Source organism: Peromyscus leucopus, chromosome 2 (genome assembly GCF_004664715.2).
Source record: "Peromyscus leucopus breed LL Stock chromosome 2, UCI_PerLeu_2.1, whole genome shotgun sequence".
NCBI classification, from domain to species: Eukaryota; Metazoa; Chordata; class Mammalia; order Rodentia; family Cricetidae; genus Peromyscus; species Peromyscus leucopus.
Window position 1 is genome coordinate 2,401,765 of NC_051064.1, and position 10,648 is coordinate 2,412,412.

Sequence of the window (10,648 nt, forward strand, 5' to 3'; positions counted from 1 at the left end):
CAGCTGGGCAGAGAAAGGTATATAAGGCAAGAGAAGATAGGAACTAAAGGCTTTTCAGCACAAGTGTCCCTTTCAGCTGGAGACTTTTTGGGCTGAAGCCCTTTCAGGTGGGCCTTTTTCAGCTGCGGAGTTGGTGAGGTGAGAGTTAGTGGCAGTGGCTTGTTCCTTTGTATCTCTGATCTTCAGGCAAATTTTATTGGGGTACACGTATATCACCACAGATCACTGAAGGAGTTCCCCAGGTGACTTTTTAGGATCACACACACACACACACACACACACACACACACACACACACACACACACACACATATATATATTATAGCATCATTTGCAAATAATGATACTTTAACTTCTTTCTTTCCAATTTCTATGTCACTGATCCACTTCAGTTGTGTTATTGCTCTATCTAGAACTTCAAGTACTATATTGAATAGATATGGAGAAAAGGGACAACATTTTCTTGTTCCTGAGTTTAGTGGAATTGCTCTGAGTTTCTCTCCATTTGATTTGATTTTGGCTACCACCTTGCTGTAAATTGCCTTTATTATGTTCAGGTATGTCCTTTGTTTTCCTAATCTCTTCAGGACTTTAATCATGAAGGGTGTTGGATTTTGTCAAAGGTCTTTTCTGTATCCAATGCAATGATCATGTAGTTTTTTTTCTTTCAGTTTGTTTATAAGGTGGATTATATTTACTGATTTTTGTATATTGAACCATCCTTGCATCTCTGGGATGAAGCTTACTTGATCATGGTGGACAATCTTTTCGAAGTATTCTTGGATTTGGTTTGCAAAGTATTTTTGCATTTATGTTCATAAGGGAAATTGGTCTGTAATTCTCTTTCTTTGTTGAGTCTTTATGTGTTTTGCATATCAGGGTAACTGGCCTCATAAATGGGCAATGTTCTCTTTGTTTCTATTTTTTTTATTATTTATTTTTATTTTATGTGCATTGGTGTTTTGCCATGGTATTGGGTCCCCTGGAACTGGAATTATAGACAGTTGTGAACTGCCATGTGGGTGCTGGGAATTGAACCCAGGTCCTCCGGAAGAGCAGTCAGTACTCTTAACTACTGAGCCATCTCTCTAGCCCCTCTTTGTTTTTATTTTGTTGAATAATTTGAGAAGCATTGAAGTTAACTTTTCTTTGAAAGTCTGGTAGAATTCTGTGCCCAAACCATCTGACCCTGGGGTGTCTTTCTTTCTTTCTCTCTTTCTTTTTCTCTTTCTTTCTTTTTCTCTTTCTTTCTCTTTCTCTTTCTTTCTTCTCTTTCTTTCTTTTTCTCTTTCTTTCTTTCTTTCTTTCTTTCTTTCATCTTCCTTCCTTCCTTCCTTTCTTCCTTCCTTTCTTCCTTCCTTTCTCCTTCCCTCCCTTTCTCCCTCCCTCCCTCCCTCCCTCTCTCTCTCTCCTTTTGGTTGGGAGGCATTTAATGACTGCTTCTATTTCACTAGGGTTTATAGATCTATTTAAATTGCTTATCTGATCTTGATTTAACTTTTGTAAGTGGTACCTATTGAGAAAAGTGTTCATTTATTTTAGATTTTCCAATTTGGTGGAATACAGGTTTTTAAAGTATGTCCTTATGATCCTCTGGATATCCTAGTTGTCTATTGTTAAGACCCCTTTTTCATTTCTCGTTTTTTTCTTTGTTTTTAATTTTATATTCATTTATGTTATGCTGAATTTATTCTCTTGCAATTGGTTTTTCTTTCTTCAGTTTCTTTTGGGATATCTGTTTCTCTGTGCAACCGTCTCTTCTTGTGTTGGAAAAATTTGTTCCTTTTCAGTGAGGATCATCTCAGTGTGGCAGGGGGAGCTCATGAATGGGTTAATGCAGCCATGAGTTTCATAAGTTTTTTGGCTCATCTTAGGTGTTCTGTTCACCTGGATGTATTCAATGACTTGAATATCTACATCTAAGCTCTTGAGTTCAACATTAATCTCTGCATTTTTTCGTATGTGCAGCAAAAATTCAGCATTCTTTACTGGCCATCAACCCTGTGTCTGTCTCCGTTGTTTGGTATAGGCATACATACCAACTCCACCATTATACTGCTGGAAAGGCACACATTACTTCTTTAAAGTAACATCCTTCAGAAACTTGGTAGCTTTTCAGATAAACATACCCTTGATGGCCTGGGCAGTTCACCAGTTGTCTTCAAGTGAACATGAAGATTTGAACCTCTTGATCTGCATGATTTTGCAGGGTTTTCTGATTCAAGAAAGTGGCAAACAATCTTCACAGGTTACCTCAGGCGACACAAAGCAAGAGGTCATTTCTGACTTTGATAATTTGTATATTCTGTCTCCATCTTTCAGTTAGTTTGCATAAGGCTCTGTCTATCTTGGGATTTTATTTTCTCAAAGAACCAACTCTATGTTTCATTTATTCTTTGCATTGTTCTCATTGTTCCTATTTTATTGATTTCAACCCTCAGTTTGATTATTTCTTGCCATCTACTCCTCTTGGATGTACTTATTTCATTTTGTTCTAGAGCTTTCAGGTGTGCTGTTAAGTGGCTAGGATGAAATCTTACCTTTTCTTTTAATGTAGACCCCTTCTCTGAGCTTTTCTCCTAGCACCGCTTTCATTGTGTCCATAAGTTTGGGTATGCTGTTTATTCATTTTCATTGAATTCTAGGAAGTCATTAATTTCTTTATTTCTGTCTTGACCATTTTTCATTCACTCGAGAGTTGTTCATTTTTGATGAATTTTAAAGTTTTCTATTGTGCTGATATTTTCTAGCTTTAATGTGTGATAGTCTGATAGGATGCAGGGAGTTACTTCCTTTTTCTTGTTGAGACTTGATTTGTATCTGACTATATGGTCATAATTTTTGGAGAAAGTTCCATGGGGTGATGAGAAGAAGACATATTTTTGTGTGTGCTTGGGTGAAATATTCTATAGATATCTGTTAGATCCATTTGGTTTATAACCTTTGTTAGCTCCAGTATTTCTATGTTTAGATTTTGTCTGAATAACTTCTCCGTTGATGAGAGTGATGCACTGAAGTCTTCCACTCTATGTATGTGAGGGTCAATATTCAATTTAAACTGTAGTAGTGTTTCTTTTATAAACATGGGTACCCTTGTTATAAGAGCATAGATGTTAAAATGGAAATGTCATCTGGTAGGCCTTTCCTCTGATGAGTATGTAGTATCCTTCCCCATCTCCTTTGATTAATTTTGGTTTGAAGTCTATTTTGTTAGATATTAAAGTTGCTACACCAGGTTGCTTCTTAGGTCCATTTGCTTAAAAAATCTTTTTCCAACCCATTACCCTGAAGTGATGTGTATTCTTGATGTTGAGGTGTGTTTCTTATATGCAGAAGAAGGATAGAGCTTCTTTTTCTCTTCATTCTGTTATTCTGTGTCTTTTTATTAGGGAATTGAGCCTATTGATATTGAGAAACATCTGTAGTGGTATTCTAATTGTACTGAAATGTGATTTTAATTGTATGTTAATAAATAAAGTTGCCCGGGGGTCAGAGCTATTAGAGCCATAGACAGAGTGTGGCGGTGGTGGCGCACGCCTTTATTCCCATAGATCTCTGTGTGTTCAGGGATACAGCCAGCATTGGAGACATATGCCTTTAAGACCTGGGGGGCTGTACATACAGACAGTGATGAGGTAGTCACGTGTTTGGGTTTACAACCAATGAGAAGGCAGAACAAAAGACTATGAAAAGACAGACAGACAGGAAATAGGTCTCTTTTGGGAAGCTAGGAGCTTGCAGGAGGAAGGGTAAGATTTTAGCTCTGAGCTCTGACCTCTCGGCTTGCTCTTTTACATTGGTTCTGTGTTTCTTATTTAATAAGACAGTTGGTTACATCTACAAACATCAATGACTAATGATATTAATTCCTGTTATTTTGCTATTGTTGTTGTTATTGGTGGTGGTAGTAAGTGTGTGTGTGTGTGTGTGTGTGTGTGTGTGTGTGTGTGTGTGTTTCCCTTTTGATTTTCCTGGTGTGAGATTGTTTATTTTCTGTGTTTTTGTGGGTGTAGTTGACCTCCTTACATTGGAGTTTTCCTTCTAGCACCTTCTATAGGGCTGACTTTATAGACAGACTTTGCTTAAATTTGACTTTATCATGGAATATTATTTTTCTCCATCCATGAGGATTGAAAGTTTTGAAGTATATAGTAATCTGACTGGTATCTGTCGTCTTATAAAGTGTAGAACTTCTGTTCTTCTAGAGTCTCCATTAAGAAGTCAGATGTAATTCTAAGTAGGTCTACCTTTGTATGTTACTTGGTCTTTTTCACTTGTAGCTTTTAATATTCTTTCTTTTTTCTTTATGTTTAGTATTTTAATTATTATGTAGCACTGGGACTTTCTTCTCTGGTCCAGGGTATTTGATGTTCTGAATGCTTCTTGTACCTTAATAGGTTTCTCCTTTAGGTTAGGAATTTTTTCTTCTATGATTTTGTAGAAAATATTTTCCTGGGCCTTTGAGCTGATTTTCTTCTATTCCTCCTATTCTTTGGTTTGGTTTTCTCACAGTGTACCAGATTTCATGAATATTTTGTGTCTTTAGATTTGACACCTTTTTGACCATTGTATCCATCTTTTTCTATTGTATCTTCAATGCCTGAGACTCTTTTCCATCTATTCTGTTTGTGGGCCTTTCCTCTGTAGTTCCTGGTCAAATATCTAATTTTTTCTTTTCCAGAATTCTCTCAGTTTGTATTTTATTTATTAACTCTATTTCCATTTTCAGGTCTTGAACAGTTTTGTGATTTTCCTTCAACTGTTTGTTTGTGTTTTCTTGGCTTCCTTTAAATAATTGATTTAGTTCCCCTTTGAATACCTCTATCATCTCCATATAGTTGATTTTAAGGTCTTTTGCTTGTTCTTCAGCTATGTTAGAATATTCAGGGCCTGCTGTGGTAGAATAGCTGGGCCATAGTGGAGACATATTGCTGTGGCTTTTATTGATTGTGTTTTTAAGTTGGTGTCTAGACAACAGTGTTTGGGGTGGTTATATATCTAGGTGCTGGTTTCTGGGGTTGATTTTTGTTGGGTGAGTGCTTTGTTCCTTGATTTCTGTTTCTTCTCTGGATTTTTAGAGAATGTGATGTTTGTGTGTTGTTTGTTTTCCTGGCCTGCTTAGCTGGTGTGTTCACAGTGAATGCCTGTTGGTTTTTGAGGTTAAGATACTGGGATGAGTAAGAGAAGGGAATTGTGGAGTGGGAAGGTCTTTGTGATCCACTGGAGATGGGATCAGAGAGGAAAGGGAGACCACAGCAGGTTTCCTGCTACAGAGGTGGGGATGAGACTGGGGGGATTGAATCTTAGGAGTAGGAGAGGGGTGGGTGCACTTTCAGCCTATTTGTTACCCTGGAAGGAGCAGCCCTTGGGTTATCATGGGGTGCTTTCTGGGTTAAGGCAACAAGTTGAGAGGAAGAAGGTTAGAAGGGGAAAATCTATGGGATCCACAGGAGATGCTAGGCAGAGAAGTTTGCCAGAGGTGTTCTGTGGCAGAACTGAGGATGAGACTTGGGGATTGGATCTAGGGAAACAGAGAGAAAAGAATAGGTCCAAAAATTAGATATTATCCTTTAAATGAAATATACTTCAGCAATAATTATTCTGCCCCCCCTCCCCGACAATGGATAGAATAAGAAATTTTATAACTAGGCCACAATTCCAGAGGAGCACAATTATTTTTGGGAATTTACTTATACTGTAACAAAAATAATCAAGATATTAAAAATCTGTGGGAACTTAAATCCCAATCTTGCTCTCAGAAAAAGCAGTGTCATGTAGCAACAGAGAATACTGAACCTGCATTGTTAAGGTGACTTCCCACATGCCAGACCCTGAGCTATGTGCGAGTGCTCCACCAAGAGCTGAGAACCAGGCCTATCCCAAGTTTTTATGTACATTGAGGCATGAGTCTATAGCCTGGGTAAAAACTTATTCAGATGAATTCCGTGTTATAGATCTGGCCACTGAAGTTCCAAATTCTCGTTAAATGAATGCAAGTACACTAAGCATGAGGGAAGTCTAGGTCACTATTGTTAGTAACACTTTCCTCTGATGCCCACAGGCACCGAAGTGCTCAGACAGCACAGAGCAGAACATTAGCAGCACATGGCTGTGGCATTAGCCCACCTTAGATGTTTAGTCTTATTGCCACCATGGCAGAATGCATTTGGTAAAATAAAGAAAAAAGTTGTTTTTTTTGGGGGGGGGTTTGTTCTTTTAATCTTATTTAACCAATCTCAGGGATTTTAAAAGACAAAACAAGATATTTCACTTTTAAATGACCTGGTAGACCCTGCAGTGTTATGTATACCTAAGTAGCAATTATTTCTCTCAAAGCAATAAAATTTTTGGGATATATATACTTGTTTGAGGTGGGGCATTTCTTGCTTGATATATCTAGCAATAATATCAACAGCAATAGTAATAATATAGTTTTTGCTATATTTATGTCTGATCATATGTATGCAGCAACATGCTACAAATTTTAAAAGCAAAGCCACAGACAATAATGTTTAATCCAAAAGCTATATATAGACTGATTACTAATTGTGGCAGGTGGTGATCCTAGTCACAATGAAAAAAAAATTATATGAAAAAATTTCTCAGCAAATTAAAAATAGAAGGTATTTTTCTTAATCGGAAAAGGGGCATGTCCAAACACATAAAGCTAGTGAGTTAAATACTTTCCCCCTAAATCTGAGAATTTGATAACCATACTTCTCACTGTTTGCATTAGTCAGTATGATGGACAGTTCACCAAGGGAAAAAAGAAAAAAGAATAGAAATGAATTAGAAACAAAAAGTTTAAATAGAAACTTACCTAAATATAGTCTTACCATATATATATATCCTATATATAGAATCTCAAGGAATCTATACACACACACACACATACACACACACACACACACACACTTTGTTAATAATTAATTATTCCTTTATGTTAGCAACAAGTGATTAGAAAATGAAGTTTAAAAATAATTCAACTTACAAGAGGAGGAAATCAATTAACACCAGGGGACTAATTTAATGCTTCTCCTCGGCTAAACTATAAATATTGATGACTTTAAATGAAAAGTGGTTTGACATGTTAATGGGGTGAAAGATTCGATAATGTTGTAATGCCCATTCTCACCAAAATAGATCAGCAACTATCAAAATCACAGTGAGCATCTCTTTAGTAATTAAGAAATTGTGCCTGTGATATAGAACTTGATGACTCTAAAATTTTGCCAAAAAAATTGTAGTTGCATGACTCATATTTCTCAAGTTCAAAGTTTAGTTTAAAAGTAAAACAATCAGAACAGCACAGTATTTGTACAGATAACCACCTAAGACACCAAGGGAAGAGCCAGGAAACAGCCCTTCCTCATTTACTGTCAAATTACTCTGACAAAGTGTCAGCTTTGATGGGGAGAATACAGACTTCTCAAAACATGGTGCTGAAACAATTTGTTATTCATATGGAAAAAATTAGCTTTGATCTTTGCCTCGTATCTTATGTTAAAATTAATTAGACATGGGTTATACTAAACATAAAAGCTAACTATAAACCTAGAAAAAGAAACCTGGGAGAAAATCAGAAACATTAAGATTGGCAAAGATTTCTAATGAGCTCACCATAAAATGCTCAGGACAAAGGATGCACTGGGCTTCATCAAAAGTAAAAATTGCTTTTCAACAGACACCACTGAGAACATGAAAAGATGCCATGCATCCTGGGATATCTGCAGCACACACCTGATCCAGGAGTTGCATGGGACTGCAGGAAGAATACACACGTGCAGCTCAGTCAAAGGAGGAAACAATCTATATAAATAGGAATAGAGGTGTCCAGAGACATCACAGGGCAGCCTTTTACTTGTATTGTTTCACTCTGGTTGCTTCCCAGTCAACTCTGACCTCTAGCCGTGGATGTTTGCTTCCTTGTTTGTGTTGTTTTATTTGCTGCACAAGGAACTGTGCCCAGGACCTTGTGAATACTAGATCAGCACTTTGCCTTTGAACCGCCTCAACGCCCCTGCCCCCACCCATTTGCTTTTCTTTTATTGTATCTCACTTGCTTTGAATTCTTAATCTTAAAACTGTGTAACAAAAATACAGTTGTGTGTTTCAAAATATTACTTCTCCCACAGCCTCTGTTGGCTGAGGGAACCCTAGTTAGTACACACACTGTAGCAGACCAAATAATGAGAGACATGTTCATCCTTACATCTAGAACTTGTAAATTCTGTTTTTTTAGGGGGAAAAGGTTCTTCTCTCTCTCTCTCTCTCTCTCTCTCTCTCTCTCTCTCTCTCTCTCTCTCTCTCTCTCTCTCATGTAGCCTAACTGATTTCAAACTCACTCTCCAGCTGAGGATGGCCCTGAACTCCTGATCCTCCCACCCTTGTCTACAGAGTACTGAGACGACAGCTGTATGAAGATGGGATAGGCCACAGGTCTTCCATGGTAACCAGGCATTCAACCCACTGGGCAGCATCCTCAGCCCCTTGGAAGGTGTTTAAATGGACACTAAATATTAAAGCCCCGGGAAATCACTCCACATCTTCTAGGTTGGATAAATTTAGACTATTTATAAATACAGGTATTGATGAAATGAAGCCAGGAAAGCATTCTCATTTTTTGCTTGTCAGGACACTGGTCCATGTTGGAAATGGCAATATTTTGTAATCCAAATCCTATGCACTCATCAGCCATGCTGATTTTTATTTCTAGCTGTTGACATTGGAGTAGAGGGAGCCTGCTCAAAACACCTTATACCCATCTATGTCCATAGCAAATTTATTAATAATAATCCCCAACAGGAAGCAAACCAAAAAAATTTCGATAGATGAATGTGAAGATGGAAAACTTATTTGTGCTGTGGATGAAGTATTACTCAACAGTAAAAAGGACCAAATTCCTAAGGACATGAATACCTTGAGTAACAACAACAACAAAGGATTCTAGGTAAAAAATACTAGAGTACACAGTCCCATTGTGAAGTTCTAGAAAAGCTAAAACTGAAAATCTGTTGTATGACATGATTCAGATGAGTGTTTGTTTTGTTTTGCTTTGAATGATATGGAGTAAAATTTTGTTTGAAGAGTCATGAGAGAAATACCTTCATTGGGATGGGGATACAATTGCTGCATCCAACAGATGTCATAACTCTGCCACATCACTGCAGGTCCCCTTCATCCAATCAGGAATGTTACCTGGTCTTCTCCTTCTGGCAGAGGAGAATTATCTGGGCTACTTTATCTAAGGCATCACTGACTACACTGGGATTATCTACCCTCTTACATGATGCTATGAATCCAGAAAACTGTGGGAGGTTAGTTTGAATCTTGTGTTACAAATCAACTCCTTGTGGTGGATAGATGTAGAAAGAGATGGTGGAGGATGGGGACCGTAAGGCAGAGATGACTACAAGGTAATTGGTCCCGTGGGAAAGAGGAAGCATTCTCTAATTTTTGTGGATTGCTTTTATATGCAAATGTGGTCCACAGTTAACAGATCTTCTGGGTTTATAAGAAATTGTAACTATGGTTTTATGTGAAAGTTCCTGACAGCATACCAGAGCAAGCCCGTGGGCTGCTCTGTTTGTCTCCTCTTGCTGTTGTAAGGGATTATCACAAAATCTGACTTAAAACAGCACAAATTGATTATCTTACAGCTCAGTGGGTCAGAAGTCTGACCAAAATCTCTTGGGGCTAAACTCGGTGTGTGGGTGGGTCTTGCTCCCTTTTAAAGACCTCAGTGCATTCTGTTTCCTTACTTTTTCCAGTTGCATGGGCCACCCATGCTCCCTGGCTCATAGCTCCTTGCACATCTTCAAGGCCCCTAATGCTACGTCTCCCTGTTTCTTAATCTCCTGCTGCATCTCTGACTTCCCCTAGAAAGGACGGCCCCTCCTAAGGACCAGAGGGATTAGCCCCGCCCCTTGTAGGTGATCAGGATAAAGTCCCCATTGCAAATCCCTTAACTTTAATCTTACCTACACTCTGCCATGCCAGGAAACCAATCCAGAAGTTCTGAGGATTTGAATCGTGCACTTCTTCAGGGTAGCTGTTACTCTGCTTGCCACAGCTGGCGTTCAAATTCTCTGACCTAGATCTACTATGGAAACATCTCTATTCTGGGATTTTCTTCTAAACTCTGGAACAACGTTATTTCCTCTGGGTTACTAAAAATGGTGACATCTCTGCCCAAGGGAAGACAGTGGGGCTCCTCCAAGGCTGAGGAGTCACTTAGTCCCTCTCAGAAATCCGGTGTGTGCACAAACCCCTTGTTACCTTATTGGTTCCGGTTGGCTCTGGTCTCCAGGAAGCAGGGTAAAACCTTTAGCTTCCTCTGAGGGCAGTATGTTTGCATTAGTTACTTTTCTCATTCTGCGGCAGAACACTGGAGAGAGACAACTTACAGGAGGAAGGATTTGCTTCGACTCCTGATTTAAAGAGAGCATCCATCATGGAGCATGAGGATACTTACTAGCATTTCCGCTGACCTGGAAGCAGAGAGTGAGTACAAGTCAGAAGCAGGGTGGGATCATAAAGCACAAATTGCCTCCACCCAATGATCTACTTCTTCCAAATAGACCCCACTTCCTAAAAGTTTCCATAGCCTCCTAAGCAGCACCATTAGTTGAGCAAAAATTCAAACACA

At 38.5% G+C, this 10,648-nt stretch overlaps 1 pseudogene; it reads right to left on the bottom strand.

Annotated features, from left to right (window-relative positions):
• Positions 1 to 1,687: 1,687 nt before the first annotated feature.
• LOC114696352 lies at positions 1,688 to 4,927 on the bottom strand (annotated as a pseudogene).
• Positions 4,928 to 10,648: the final 5,721 nt, after the last annotated feature.